Source organism: Notolepis coatsorum (genome assembly GCF_963971535.1).
Source record: "Notolepis coatsorum genome assembly, chromosome: 2".
Classification (NCBI taxonomy): Eukaryota; Metazoa; Chordata; class Actinopteri; order Aulopiformes; family Paralepididae; genus Notolepis; species Notolepis coatsorum.
Genome location: NC_140166.1, coordinates 116,245,025 through 116,261,487, shown reverse-complemented (window position 1 = coordinate 116,261,487; position 16,463 = coordinate 116,245,025). Strand labels below are relative to the sequence as shown.

Genomic DNA, 16,463 nt, shown 5'->3' with positions numbered 1-16,463 from the left:
TTTGCGGCCCCCTACTTGACATCAAAGTTTAGTGTTAGCGCGGCCCGTGTGCAACTTTTTGCCGAGTCGTTGCGCGAGTTGGAAGTTTTATTTATTTTATCACTTGTAGGCTACCATAGCGCAGGCTCATGACAGCAACGTTACGTTAGTGACTTGGTTGAAACGTGATTCCGGAGTGATACCAAGTGGAAAGAAAATATATCCAGTGCGTATGGCAGGTATCCTCGAAATTCTCCACTCATCTCCTCTGCAAGCAGTTAACAAGCAGTGCTCCACTGTCTGTGTCTGTCTGGCTACTCTGATCCAATCACATTCAGCATCCCGTCAGCGTTTCTCACCCCCCCCCCCACCCACAGTCTGCGAATCAGAGCAGAGTAGGGCGGGTCTTCACGGAATGCGTGTTGTCTTTCAGCGGGTCCCAGTCAGAGCGAGTTGACAGCGCATCTACTGGTAGTCTAATTTGCGTGTACTGTAGCTAGTAACCTCATTCCCAGTTTTATCCCTGTGAGATAAATGTAGCTAGTAGCCTAGTTCCGCCAGCAGGCAGTTAGTAGAAAAATGTGGCATGTTCAAAGAAAGTAAAAGAAAAGACGACAGTGAAAATCGCTGCAATTCAAAGGTGCATGGACTGAAAAATATGCGTGCATCCTCCCAGCACCAAGAAACGGTAGCTCTTGTGAAGAGTGGCAATTTGAAAGCCACTATGAAACAAAACACAGTTATTTTGATGCAGCCTTTCCTCAGAATTCAGTGCTAAGAACCACAAAAATAAATGGAATGAAATCATATCAAGCTGCAAGCAGAATTATTGTTAAAGCTATATGTCACAATGAGAAAAAGCAACAAAGTCCTCACTCAGTGGCATGGGTGTTGGCTAAACACAAGAAGTCATTCTCTGATGCATAAATAATAAAATAATGTATGACTGAAGTGATGGATACCATGTTTGAAGGCAAACAAAAGCAAATCCTCCTCAGATAGCACAGCAACCAGAATAACTGAAATACTGGCTGATGATTTGATTAAACAGCTTTACATTTACATTTACATTTAGTCATTTAGCTGACGCTTTTATCCAAAGCGACTTACAAGTTCAAGCTTTGTGATAGGAAAAAAAAATGCACAGTGCATTTCCATAGCTGTGGATGAGTCCACTGACACCACTGAGAATGCTCAGTTGCTGGTGTTTGTGAGGTTTTAGTGAGTTTGTGAAAAGATTGGATCAGTTGTACTTTTTTTTGAATACTTTAAACCCTTTTTTTGTGGAATATTTGATGCAGCCCAGCCTCACCCAGACTCTACCTCCAGCGGCCCCCAGGTAAATTGAGTTTGAGACCCCTGTTCTTTTTTTTTTTTTTTTTTTTTTTCCCCTCCATTTTCCTCCGATTTTCTCCCATCCCAATGTTAGTCGTATGCCAATTCCCAGTCCCTTCCTGGTCGCTGCGCTTTACCCCCCACAGTCAGATCATTTGGGAGAGTGGAGGCTACCACGTGCTTCCTCCGACACACGTCCAGCCAATCACCGCTTCTTTTCACCTGGCAGCGCGGATTCTCATTGAGAGGGCGTAGCGTGTGGGAGGACCACACTATCCCCCTCACGTCCAATCCGCGCTTAGCAGGCGCCCCGACCGAACTGTAGGAGTCGCTGTTTACAACGACCCGGACCCACCCCGCCAGCTTCTCCCACCCTCTGATACAGCCAATTGTATCAGTGCAGACGGCCAGCCAAGCTGGTGACAACCCCGGAGCTGTGAGCTGGATTCGAACAGGCGAATCAAGCTCACAGCTCCGGGGCTGGTGACGAACGCAATCTCCGCTCGACCACCTAACCGCCCTGAGACCCCTGTTCTAAACAATGATGCATGTAGTTACTGTGTGTTGTAGCCACCGGTTAATTCGCGATTTTCTATTGGTTTGTCATGACAAACCAATTACATAATCCAACATATGTGTAAAGGCACAACATATTCCAGTTAACAGTATATTTTTTTAATGATTCGTTACGGCGAAATCAATACTTCCATTTGTATAAATTGCGTTAAGATTCCTGCCTGGCAGAGGAGCGTGTCGCGGCTCATGCGCATGCGCACGCTCGGCCAATCAGAGCAACGAGGAAGGGCATGTTGGCTGCCGAAAGTATTCACGCCTCCAGGACATTTATAACAAGCGTTGCAGGGCCAAGGCTAAGAGAATAATCAAAGACTCTAGTCACCCAAACAACTGCCTCTTTGAACTGCTGCGGTCAGCCAAGTGCTACCGGAGTCTCATGGCCAGTACAGAGAGACTCAAAAGGAGCTTCTATCCCCAGGCCATCAGGATGCTCAATGACAATGACACTATTTAACAACCCATCATCTACACTCAATGCACACACATCCACATGCACACACTCACTTTAAACAAACACTCACCTTACCACACACTTTAACACACTTTATATTTATCTATTATTAAAGAGATTTGCACTACATCCATTCATTTGCACCTTACCCTAAGTTTTGTACCTCATTTCATTTCTGCATCGTACCTCACTGTTCCTCATTTTACTCTGTATTGTATATTGTATATGTATATTGACTGAACATTCCTTTACTTACTTTTTACTTACTTTTTGTTGCTGTATGTAGCACATTCATACAGAAACAAGCATGTCATCATAAAGTATTCTGTATTGTATTATGACAATTAATAAACAAACTTGAACTTGAGCTCAGCTGTCAAGATTAGTTGAAAACTGGCATATTTTCTTCAAGAGCATGGTGGATTCCAGGAATGAAGATGCCTTTTTATTTATCATGCAAAAAAGGGAGGTAGGGACCGCACTCGGAATATCGTTGTTTTTTATTTTACAAGTTGTTTAAAGGGCACAAAACGTTTTCAGCCATCCGGCCTTCATCAGTGTGCAAATGACAAATGTGACAAACATAACTTAAGTAGGCTGTACTTGACACCAGGTGGGAACAATCGGCAATCAGTTAACAGTTAACAGGCTAGGTTGACGTCATGATTGGTAGCAGGGCTAGATTGACAAGTAGATATCACAATATCACATAAATGTGTATGATGGTAATATATGAAAAACAACAAATTGATACATATTACAATATTTACAGACCTGTATGGAATAAAAAAAGACAGTACATTGGAGTGCATCAGGTTGTTAAACCGTTCATTAAACTGTACTAGTTTTTCTCTCTCATACAGTAGATAACTTTGGATAGTACCTAAATAAATGGAGCTCATATAGTAGATAACTTAGGATAGCATCTACAGGAATGGAGCCAAACTGGACTCTTCATTCATCCCAACTGGATACATAGATTTGAGCCGATGAATCCATACACATTCCTGTTGCAAAAGCAGTTGTTCATGGTTGCCACCTCTTCTAATAAGAAAAACCATCTCTAGACCTATGCACTTGAGGTCATTCATTTTATGATCCATTTCGTTAAAATGTCGTGCCACAGGGGAATTAATGTCAGTCCGCTTTATATTGCTTCTGTGTTCGTTCAATCTGATTTTTAATTTGCGGATGTCTGTCCAATATAGTATTTTTTACATGGGCAGAATAATAGATAAATTATGTGTGTGGGGGGAGCTCCAGTAGCTCACCACGTACCGCGAGTGCTATTTCAGCGCCGTGGACAACCGTGCTCGTCACGGATCTGGGGCTGAGCGAGTTCGAATCCCGGACTGCAGCCGTGCCTTTCCCAGAGTGTCTTCCCCCCCATCTGAACCCTTTCAGCCTGCTTCTGTCGGTCGAACTTGACCAAGTATAAATGCGATAAACGTATAAAAGAGCCAGGGAAATGGCCAAAGTTTAAAAAAAAATAAAATTATGTGTGTGGAATTGCATGTTATTAGCGATCTGATCTTGTAATTCTTCCCGGTGTGGGAGTCGTGAAATGTGTTTGTTTTGATCATGTGGCTGCAAGATGTGCATGATCTACATGGGAAGCTGCCATGAATAAAAGGTTCTGGTTTTGAATACGAGTCCGCTCTGACAAGGCGGTCCTTCAGGTTTGTAGCCCTTTTATGTGTAAAACGTGGAGGGTGTTGGAAGCGATCATTTAACGTTCTATCCGATGATAGAATGTGCCAGTGTTTCATGACTGTGGACTTGATAACGTAACTAAATGGATCATAAGTAAGGACATAATTAATGGTGCCTGGTGTTCTCTTTCTTTCTTTCTTTCTTTCTTTCTTTCTTTCTTTCTTCTTTCTTTCTTTCTTTCTTTCTTTCTTTCTTTCTTTCTTTCTTTCTTTCTTTCTTTCTTTCTTTCTTTCTTTCTTTCTTTCTTTCTTTCTTTCTTTCTTTCTTTCTTTCTTTCTTTCTTTCTTTCTTTCTTTCGGAATAGTTATTTTCTTTCGATTTGGTTTACAGTGGCCATGGCAGAGTTAAGACACTGCTTTGGGTAGCCCTTTTCATCAAATCGTCCCAACATATTTTCACTTTCGGAGTGGAACTCCTCTTGAGAGCTACAGATACGTTTGAGTCTGTATAGTTGACTTACAGGCAGGCTTTTCTTTAAAGGCACCGGGTGGTGACTAGAAAACTGTAGGAGATTGTTTTTATCCGTTGGTTTTCTGTAGATAGTTGTGGCAATTAGGTTATTAATTTTAGTTAGTTTAACATCTAGGAAGTGAATGGATTCTCGGCTCTTTTCCATACTAAAAGTGATGGATTCTACACAAGAGTTCAAATATGACAAAAAGGATGACAGCTCTATTTCGTTTCCTGACCAGACCATGAAAACATCATCGATAAATCGAACAAAGTATTTGATATAGGGTCCATACAATGCATTGTTGTAAATGAAGTCCTCCTCGAACGTACCCATAAATAAACACGCATAGGCGCATGCGGATGGGGATCCCATAGCAGACCCATATTCCTGTTGGTAATAGGTATTTTCAAACATAAATAAATTTCTATTCAATGTACATTTCATCAGTTCCATGATAAATTCATGGGGGGCGTTTGGTCTGGGTGTTTCCCTAGGAAATGGTTCAAAGCTTCTAGACCAAGGTTGTGGTTAATGTTGGAATATAGCGAAGTAACGTCTAGGGTTACAAGGATATCACTGTCACCAATATTTCTGACCGTCCCTACCTCCCTTTTTTGCATAATTAATGTTGGACTACGCACCTGTCTGAGCGCAGTGGTTACCCCCTTTTTCTACCATTTTTATTTATCATGTAATTTTTTTTATTTTACTTACTCAGACAAATTTGATATTACCAAAACATAAAACACTGACCCTGAAGTTGCTGAAACACTCAAAATCTCACTGCAGAGTCTGTCTGTTTACTGGGGGGCTGACGTATTGATTAGAGCATAAACCTCATTCTTTTCACTCCAAGTCGCAGTCGATTCATGATGGCAGCGCAGATAGTAAACAGACAGACTCGCCGCTGAAATGTTAAGAAGTTGGACCATTACAGAGAGATGCAGACACGCACACGCATACACACATAGACACATACTGTACGTAGGCGGGAGTGTTGGTGATCAGTCTGCCTAGGGCTAATGTTCCAAGGTGGCCCCAGATAGCCTTTGTCCTGAGGCTCTGTCAGTGGCGGCCGCTGGGTACTTCGCCACTAGGGGCGCTATACCAAATATTTTGCGAACATGTACAGTACAGTACTGTACCACGCAAGACTCATGGCAAGACGTGAGCGATTCGACTCACGCTCACGGCAATGAATCGGCTCTTATGAACGAGTCGCTCAGCTGTTACTACAACAACACACAACCAGTCAAATAAAGTATAGTCTAGACTCTAATTCACAACTTGAAACACAATATAAATAGAAAAGTTAGAAACAAAACTCGCCCGTCTCCAAACACAGGCAGATCTCTCCCTCTCTCCTTCTCTCTCTCACACACAGCGTGACGTGGAATCGATTCGTTACACAATCAGACCTATTATATACCAAGAATAACTTCAGTATGAGTACAGGGCTGTACACATATTTTGCATATTGTTAAACGAGCCAAGGCTAGCTATTAAACTATCGATATGAATCGAAAATCTGGGACCCTGATGTAAACAAGACAAACGTCTTTCTCTGGTCTGCATCCCCTTAACAATTGTGTGTATTGAGCCGTACTGTATTGTACCCATTCTGCAATCTGTTAATAAAGTTCTCATTCATTCATTCATTCAAACATAGACGATATTGAACAAGCCATAATCCACGTATTTTCAATCCGAGAGAGCTGCAGTAGTTAAATCAATGAGCCATCGATAAATAAACAATCAGCAATGTCTCGCTTCATGAATGGCCAGCAGTAGTACTGCTCCTAAAAAAACTATTTACAACCGTTAACGTTAAGAAGAGAGAGAGAGAGAGAGAGAGAGAGAGAGAGAGAGAGAGAGAGATTTCTTCAACCTCGAACCTAAATTCCTTAGCAACCCGTGTTACCAAGTAAACAAATCACAGAACGATAGCCAGTTAGCCCGCACCAGCCTAGTAGTACTACTAACGTTAGCTCCCAGAACGATAGCCAGTTAGCCCGCACCAGCCTAGTAGTACTACTAACGTTAGAGAGAGAGAGAGAGAGACTCACTGTTTAGTTGAAACGTCCAGGGCAGGAAACGTGTATAATCCGCCATATAGCTTGTTAGCCAAGTGTTAGCTCAGCTGAGCTCGTCGACGTTAGCACAACACTCAACAAGTACATTCCTTTGTCCATTTCCGCTCGAACAGACTGCAAACTACCTGGCGTTCTATCGCCATGCTCTAAGACAAACTCTAACCTTAACCAACTTTGAAAGAGTGCCTAAGCTTAACAGTCTAAAGAACTTGCAGTCACAGCACGGCACGCTCTAAGACAAACAACAGTCCTAGTACCAGGAACCAAGCTAGAAGCTAGAATTGGAACATTAGAAATTGGATTCGGCCAATCAGAGATCGTCTCTGTGAAATTCTGCCATAGAAAAAAATACTGGCGTCGGCCAATCAGAGAGCGTCTCCGCGAAATGCGGCTATGGAAATTCTCACGGAAGTTCACGCTGCTTTCTAGACCGCTTCAAATCGCGCTCGGATTCCAACATAATAGTCATATTTCAACGCACAACGCCGTATGCACTGATTGGCTGTGACGGAGACAGCGATCAAACTGTGACGCGCAGTCAGAGCGCTATCGCTTCTTGCCCGGGCGAGAAATACGAAAAAATAAAAAAAAACGTCACTTCCTGCCCATGAAAACGCTGTTTTTTTTATTTAGATAATAACGTTATATTGTGCATTGGAAATACAAACATACTTAAAATGAGTAAATATTATTCATTTTAAACATGTTTATATTATTTATAGGGCTATAAAACAAAAAACAATTTTTTTTTTTCTTCTTCTCTCATTTAACAGGTGGGTCGGCGCCCTAGCGCCACCAGTGGCGAGCCGCCACTGGGCTCTGTTAGTGGCTATTTTCACTGCACTAGATTGGAGCGGCATAACGGCTAACGAGTGGATGAGGTCATCATACTCGTCTACAGATAAGACTTGCTTCTAGTTTGTCGTGCCCCACATTTACAATGTATACTAACAAGCGCAAATCAGTGAATAGCTGCGACCGACACACATACAAAAACGTTTGACTTCCATTCCAAATATCAACCAACCAACCAACCAACCAATATAGTTATAAAGCAGCTGGTCTACACAGACACACACTAAGAATCTGCACTTTTTGACACACAATGTTGTGTTCATACACACTATAGATATTTACCACAAAAATACTGTAGTTATTTATAGTATTTCTGTGTTTTCTTCATACACACTATAGATTTACCACAGAAATACTGTAGTGATAAGTTCCATAGTATTTTTGTAGTACTGTTATTTCTGTGGTGAATATTATATAGTGAATCACATTGATTCACAATTGATTCACATAGTAATTTTATAGTAATCTGTGTGTGTGAAAACACAGGAATATAGGCCTTGCATGGAATGTTTGTGTAGTTGTCTCTCTTCCAAAATGGCTGCCTGTAACCATTGGTAACAGCTTGCCTACTTTCTGTGCAGAGAAAATAGTTTTGTCTACAGCAGGGGTTCTCAAAGTTTTTGTGACCCCATTTTATTTAGGATTTTTTTTGGGGACCCCACACTTAATGTATTGCCTAATTTCAACGTGGAATTAAGGAATATCAAAATAAAAGCACACATTGTTGAACTTGATCATGCATACAGCACTATTTTATCGATACACATTTATAAAACGAGGCATATTTAGCCAAAATATGTTGCCAGAACATTAAAAAAAAAACGTGTGTTTATTTTTTTTTAATCTTTTTTTTTTTGTTTACTTGCCAATGCGCCTAGTTTGAGAACCACTGGTCTAGAGTATGTTTCTCATATATCAACCCATAGATCAGATGATTATATTATATTAGATTAGATTAGATTAGATTAAAATGTATTGTCATCATACAGTGCAAGTACAGTAGGCTACAATAAAAATAAGTTTGGCGTCTAACCAGAGGGCAAATGTAACAGTAAAGTGCAATAGTAATATACAATGTACAGGTAATTTAGCTGGGTACAAGATATATAAATTAGTACTACTGAGTAATAATGCTAATCAGATGTATGTACAGAGTTGTAGTATTAATATGTACAGTAATACAGGTATAAAATACACTATGGTACTAAGTCAAACTGGCCAGCAGCATAACTAGTGAGAGTAGGTAAGGGATATGTACAAATATATAGTATCTACAGACATGTACAAATTATTATATGCAGGTATTTACAGACATATGTGGATGTGGATGTATATATATATATATATATATATATATATATATATATATATATATATATATATATATATATATATATATATATATATATATATATATATATATATATATATATATATATATATATATATATATATATACATATATATATACAGTAAGAATAAATATATGTATACGGTATATACAGCATTAATGTACATGCTGTCATACAGAGTTATGTGTTATATGCAGGTGTAAAAGTAGGTACTGTATTGAGATGTGCCACAGAACAAGTGACACTTTTTGACAATGACATCCTGGGTCGTTCCTATATGACCAGTATGAATCTTGGAACTGAACTCTCTCTTATAAAAAATGGAACTGAGCCTTTATATGTCTCCATAGAAAATGTCTGTGAAAAGCTGTGAAAAGGGAGTGAACCAACAGAATGATTCATTCATGGGCCTCTGGAGAGGAGAGAGACAGGGACGGAGGAGAAAGAGCTGTGTAATGTTAAACCCTTTCAGACGGGGAGGGTTGCTGGTTGAAGTCTTGAATCAGAAGAGGAAGGAGAAGAGAGCAGATTATAATGACTATAATGTAATGTAAACTAATGTAATATAGTACACCGTGTACTGTATTGTACCTGTATATCTCTGTATATGTATGTGGTGGGCTATGTAAGATATATTACGGAAGTCTGCCTCGCCCTCGTCCCAGAACGAAAGAGGCCCCATGCAGTAGAGAAGTGACCGGCTGGAATGCAAGGCCAAGAAGGGGGGGCGCTAGTCAGAGGGGCATTGTATTCTTATAAATTACTTGATTTGATATGTAACTGCAAAGTAACAAATAACTGAAGGAGGGATATGACACGTAATGTACGGTGATTGGAGCTATGTACTGACGATGGCGTGACGTGACGGACCTTATAAAAAGGGCCAACTGGCGAGAGCAGGGTGGGATTTTTACACTGAGCTGGAGAGAGAAGAAGAATGTTACTTAGAGACTTTTTTGAGAGATTTTGAGGAGAAGACTGAAACCTGATATATAGTAAGCTGAAAAACCTGTGTACTTTTATAAATGAAACTGAACCCTTAAAATGTAATTTTCTACTGTTAAAAAATAAAAACAATCTTCTTTTGGAAACCACGTTTTGCCTTCTATTTTTCCCAAAAAGACGGGTAAGGATGGAGATGTATTTTTGCATTGTAACTTTACCAGTAATAATAATAATAATAATAATAATGATAATGTGCTGCAATGTGCCTGTATTGTGCCTAATATATGATATAAAAAAGAACTTTTTCCCCAGACGGAGGAGGAGGAGAAAGACTTTATCCCTACGGAGTAAAAGAAGACCTATGCTTATGCATTAAGGCAAATAGAAGTATGGCTTTAATACGTTAGAGTAAAAGAAGACCTATGCTTATGCATTAAGGCAAATAGAAGTATGGCTTTAATACGTTAGAGTAAAAGAAGACCTATGCTTATGCATTAAGGCAAATAGAATTATGGCTTTAATACGTTAGAGTAAAAGAAGACCTATGCTTATGCATTAAGGCAAATAGAAGTATGGCTTTAATACGTTAGAGTAAAAGAAGACCTATGCTTATGCATTAAGGCAAATAGAAGTATGGCTTTAATACGTTAGAGTAAAAGACCTATGCTTATGCATTAAGGCAAATAGAAGTATGGCTTTAATACCTTAGACGGATTAGGGAAATGGACCTCCTCTGAATATAGATAGTCCTTCCCAGTGCAAATATAAATTAAAAGATTCCGCAACTGCAATCACTCGACCTAAGGTCGATGACTGACGGGGGTCGGAACGGTGCATTCGCTGTCTCTTGTCGGTCAGTGGTAACAACAACATTTTGTAGACTCGGTTGGTCCTGCGTGTCAACCACTTCACAGGACGCTGTTTGAGGTGTAGATAGGCAGACCAATGAGTTATGAAGTTATCGATCTGACCTAAGAGGGAGCGTGGGCATTCAACATGGCGTCCCTGGCGAGTGGGCATTTATACTAACCAAAATAGGTGCTAAAACGGCCGAAGAAGACAGGACTACTGTCAAAATCCTCTGGAGTAAAAATTAAATTACAGATTTGGCTAAATCAAAAAAGTAGGAGGTTCTACTTAAACAAAGGATCACGCTTAAAGTATATTTTTGTGATTGCGGTAAAAAGGTTTACTCATGACTAAAAAGTTACGTAATGTTTTCTTACAGTCAAAAAAGAAAAAAGTAGGAGGTTCTACTTAAACAAAGGATCACGCTTAAAGTATATTTTTGTGATTGCGGTAAAAAGGTTTACTCATGACTAAAAAGTTACGTAATGTTTTCTTACAGTCAAAAAAAAAAAAAAAAAAAAAAAAAAAAGTAGGAGGTTCTACTTAAACAAAGGATCACGCTTAAAGTATATTTTTGTGATTGCGGTAAAAAGGTTTACTCATGACTAAAAAGTTACGTAATGTTTTCTTACAGTCAAAAAAGAAAAAAGTAGGAGGTTCTACTTAAACAAAGGATCACGCTTAAAGTATATTTTTGTGATTACTGTGAAAATTCTGCTGGGTGAAGTTGCAGTGCAAAAATCACTTTCATGCTTTGTTCACAGAAAAGCGAGGGCTTCCTAGCCCAGAGACACTGTTTGTGAGCGGAGTGTGGATGTGAAGCGAGTCAAAACGACCGTTCACAGAAAAGCGAGGGCTTCCTAGCCCAGAGACACTGTTTGTAAGCGGAGTGTGGATGTGAAGCGAGTCAAAACGACCGTTCACAGAAAAGCGAGGGCTTCCTAGCCCAGAGACACTGTTTGTGAGCGGAGTGTGGATGTGAAGCGAGTCAAAACGACCGTTCACAGAAAAGCGAGGGCTTCCTAGCCCAGAGACACTGTTTGTGAGCGGAGTGTGGATGTGAAGCGAGTCAAAACGACCGTTCACAGAAAAGCGAGGGCTTCCTAGCCCAGAGACACTGTTGGTGAGCGGAGTGTGGATGTGAAGCGAGTCAAAACGACCGTTCACAGAAAAGCGAGGGCTTCCTAGCCCAGAGACACTGTTGGTGAGCGGAGTGTGGATGTGAAGCGAGTCAAAACGACCGTTCACAGAAAAGCGAGGGCTTCCTAGCCCAGAGACACTGTTTGTAAGCGGAGTGTGGATGTGAAGCGAGTCAAAACGACCGTTCACAGAAAAGCGAGGGCTTCCTAGCCCAGAGACACTGTTGGTGAGCGGAGTGTGGATGTGAAGCGAGTCAAAACGACCGTTCACAGAAAAGCGAGGGCTTCCTAGCCCAGAGACACTGTTTGTAAGCGGAGTGTGGATGTGAAGCGAGTCAAAACGACCGTTCACAGAAAAGCGAGGGCTTCCTAGCCCAGAGACACTGTTGGTGAGCGGAGTGTGGATGTGAAGCGAGTCAAAACGACCGTTCACAGAAAAGCGAGGGCTTCCTAGCCCAGAGACACTGTTTGTAAGCGGAGTGTGGATGTGAAGCGAGTCAAAACGACCGTTCACAGAAAAGCGAGGGCTTCCTAGCCCAGAGACACTGTTTGTAAGCGGAGTGTGGATGTGAAGCGAGTCAAAACGACCGTTCACAGAAAAGCGAGGGCTTCCTAGCCCAGAGACACTGTTTGTAAGCGGAGTGTGGATGTGAAGCGAGTCAAAACGACCGTTCACAGAAAAGCGAGGGTTCCCTAGCCCAGAGACCCTGTTTGTAAGGAGAGACTGGATGTGAAGCACAGTCGAAAAGACCGTTCACAGAACTGGAAGCTAACTAGCTCGCCATCCGCCAACAAGCCAGGGGTGTACTGAATGCTAACTGGATGGCTACCTAGCCCGAGGCTACGTGACACGAAGCCAGGCGGAAGCTAACTAGCTCACCATCGGCTAACAGACCAGTGCTAACACGATGTCTCACAATCATTCCCACACCATAGAGGAGGAATTACCCTCGGAGGAGAGATTGGGGGTGTTTATACCCGACCTGGGTCTGGACTACCCAGGAGAACGGGAGGACCGCCCTGAGTCCCCTGATACGTTTGCGGGAAGTGAGGAATTCACAGAACCAAGCGAACCCCTATATCCAGAGCTGCCAGCTGGACAGCAGGCCGTAATTGGAACACGAACGGTTCCGAAGGCTACGGCCCCTGCATACTGGCCCGAAGGCCTGGGACTTCAGGGACAGTGGAGCCCCCTGCCCCAAGTCCCTACAACACACTCTACGCCAGAGGAGCAGACCATGCCCCCTGGCATGTCAAGGTTGAATGAAATCTCATGTACTATCAAACCCAGATCTCAACCAGGAAACCCTAAGCATATACAGCACCTATGGGTCTGCTCCATATGGTTACAAAATTTTGTACCAAAAGGAAACCACACCTTTGTGGTTAACCCAGCCAACAGAGGCCTACGTAATGGGGGGGGAATGGCAAAAGCCATACAAGACATGGCAGGACCCGGCTACGCCGAATGGTGTGCAAGAGAAGTGGCCAGACAACCTCATAACCTCCTTAAGGATGGCACAGTGCTGGTAGGAGTCCCCTACCTACTTAAAAATAAGGGTTACGAGGGGATACTGACAATTGCCATGCAAGACATACTGCCCGGAACAGACCTTGAAAGCCAAACCCGAGTACTCCTGGCATATTACAGGAGCATTTTCAGACAAGCCCAGAGAATAGGCATAACAAGCCTAGTCATGACACTGTTCGGAACAGGGATCTGGCACTATGACGTCAACACGAGCATATGGTGCTTCTTGGAAGCCTACCAAGAAATACCGGCTGCATCCATGGCAGTGGTCTTGCTAGTCCCGGACAAATACCAAGCAAACACAGTGCGCAGAGCTCAAATGGAGGCATGGCCATCACATTACCGAAATGGCTGGGGAAATCTGTTCGAAGAAATTGAGCCCACTATGGTCGGAGACCTCACACAGGTCATGAACGAGGTGGCATACAGAAACCAGACATGGTCTGGTCCTCAGGGAACACCACGGGAAGCGAGTCACTCAGAACAGAGGGCCCAAATCACGTGGCCCCCGTCTGGACCCGGGAGGATGTATGAGGAAATACCAGACACTCGGCCTCCCAGCACTGAGAGAGAAGGCTCAGGGGGTTTCACTAACCCTGGAAGCCCTGCACTCCAGTTTTCCGGTGCGAGGCACACCCAGGAGGGGGTGACGCAGGAACGTAGTCAGGACTCAGGAGCAGACGCGGACCAAGCACGGCCTGTACCCCCTCACAAGTACATCAGCCAGAGGGATCCCCGCTCCATTAGTGACCCCTCTGGATGTGAAATGAGGGAAGTTACTAGCGGGGGACAACTACAGACGCTGGGGGGATCAGCTACACCAATGGCTACATCGACCCCAGGGCGAGATTACTCCCTGGGGTACTTAAGCCCAGGACCACGTGTTCACGAGGAAGTGAAACAAGCGAGAGCAGCCTCCACCTCTCGCCGTGGTGAACACTCCGGGGCGAGAGGAATATCTACCGACTCTCACAAAGAAACACCAGACATAACAGTCACTAACTACCCAGTCTGGACCGACAACTCTGACGCACCATGGTCGATTCTCACCTTCACTGGACCATCTTTGACGAGCTATGGTAGATGGGAAACGAGCATGGTAGCGGCAGGAGGCGCTTATTACCGGAACCTGAGGAAACAGGTGATGGAAATAAGGACCAAAGAACCCCTAAAACCGGGCAAGGCAGTAATCACTGAGTGTGATTATAATGTGTTTCACGCGGAGAAAGTTGTCCATGTGACACTGAGCCAAAACAGGTACAATAAAATACAGTCCTCACAAAAGAACTGGGACAATCTGGTGTCCCGGATGAAGGATCTACTGCAGAGAAGAGAAATCTATGCTGGCCATGGTACCAAGGACATGCCCTACCGACTAGCTATAAACCTGATGTGGGGCAGGTCTCGAGTATATGGCCAAAGAGGCATATGGTTGGGGGAGGCAGTAGTCCACGCAATCTCAACCATAAGAAGTGCAAAACACACGGAAATCTGCCTCATGGTAGAACCCAAGGACCATGAGGGAATAACCCAGGCCTTGACTGAAGCAGGAGAGAGTGAGGAGGATGAGGACAGTGAACCGGCATCGATACCCCTCAATCCCCCTCCAGACACTGAGGGGTCGGGAATTGGACCCAGGAAGGAAAAGTCCAATTCCCAGAGCTTCTCCCGAACAACAGAAAGAGGGAGATCATCCACTCCCCGGAAACCAACAGTACAGTTTGAACCAGAAAGGGATGGACTTGTCAAATCCCGGGCTAAGAGTATTCTTAGACGACTAGGCTGTCCCCAGGAGTCAGGGGACGACCCGACAGATAGCGGACCGGAGTATACTGATTCAGATCAGGACTCAGGAGAAGAGAGAGACCTGGATCGGTCGAGCTCCAGAGCCTCCTCAATGTCCTCATCTAGGTCAAGATCTAGGGAGAGAGTTCGGTACCCAAGGGGCGAACCTCCTAGGCCTCGGAACAAGAGAGCCAAACCGGTCAAACTGAGACCTATAGGCCCCGGGCCCCCCCTGAAGGGCACCGCCTTCCAGTCACCTTCAGGCTTGACCTGGAGCTCAGGATTGGAGGACGTCTCCGACGAAAGTGAAGGAGAATTGGCAGGAGAAGAAACAGGGGATATTATGCCAGCATATCCCGTGACATGGAGGAAGGCTCGGGCCTTAGCACGGTCACCTGAGGCAGAGAAAGTGTTGTCTCACGCGGGAATAACGGAACCATACAAGCATGCATATTTACATGCTGGCTATGACGTACTGCGCGAACAAGTGTACAAACGGGACAGGGCCATGGCCGAAATAGCCAGGAGAGAAAGACACTGGTTGAACAAAGCCCCGTCCATAAGCCCAATCCGAGCCCTGGGACACGGCACAGGGGAACACCGCCCGGAGGTAAGCCCTCACTCCATACTGGCCCAATCTCCCGGAGACATATACCGACCAAGAGGAAAGAGTTTACATACCGATAGGAGTCTGTATGACAGTGCCCAATATGGAGAAAGCAACAAAGCACAAGAATTATTGAGCAAAACCCAAGTGCTCAAGAAACTGGCCCCAGAAATGAATCATGGGGAGACCCAGGCTGCTTATATCCATAGGATTGCTCAGATTTTTCATGGGTCCCCTCTCTACGATGACCCGGATGCCGCTCGCATTTTGCGACACCTCAAAGGACTGGAGATCCCCGAAGGGGCATCTATGGCCCAAATGATGGAAATAGAAGTGAGAACCCCCGGTCAAGATCCAGGGGAAAATATGGTGGAGAAACTAATCCCACAGGTGAGAGACGGGAGTGTGTCTCTCACTGTTGCAGCGGAATCAGTCATACGTGGAGGACCTGTGCAAGGATCAGGCTTACTACTTGAAAAATTGTTCATAGGAGTACCAGGGGGTAACCGTCTAGCAGCCAAATGCGCAGCATGGTCCCGAGATCAGTTACGGACGGAATGCATGCTGTATGACCAAGTCAAAATGCTTTCTCAAACCAAATACAATAAAAGTGAAAGGAAAGGGGAGAACCCACGAGAGGAGAAGGCTCAAATTCGGCCTCCCAGAGCCCAGCAACAGCCAGCGGCTAACGTTAAACCTATCTACTCAAAAAACGACAAAAGGGGGGGCTCCAAGGAGTTCCCCCCGAGGATAACCAAGGACAAGGAAGAGAAGAAGAATTACATGTACCTACCTCCCG

At 43.7% G+C, this 16,463-nt stretch overlaps 1 protein-coding gene across 1 annotated transcript in view; it reads left to right on the top strand.

Annotated features, from left to right (window-relative positions):
• The window catches only part of dpy19l3 (dpy-19 like C-mannosyltransferase 3), a gene marked incomplete at both ends in the record, with an annotated part of 352,724 nt that overhangs the window by 258,997 nt on the left and 77,264 nt on the right, over window positions 1-16,463 (top strand). The gene's annotated exons all lie outside the window — the stretch shown is intronic.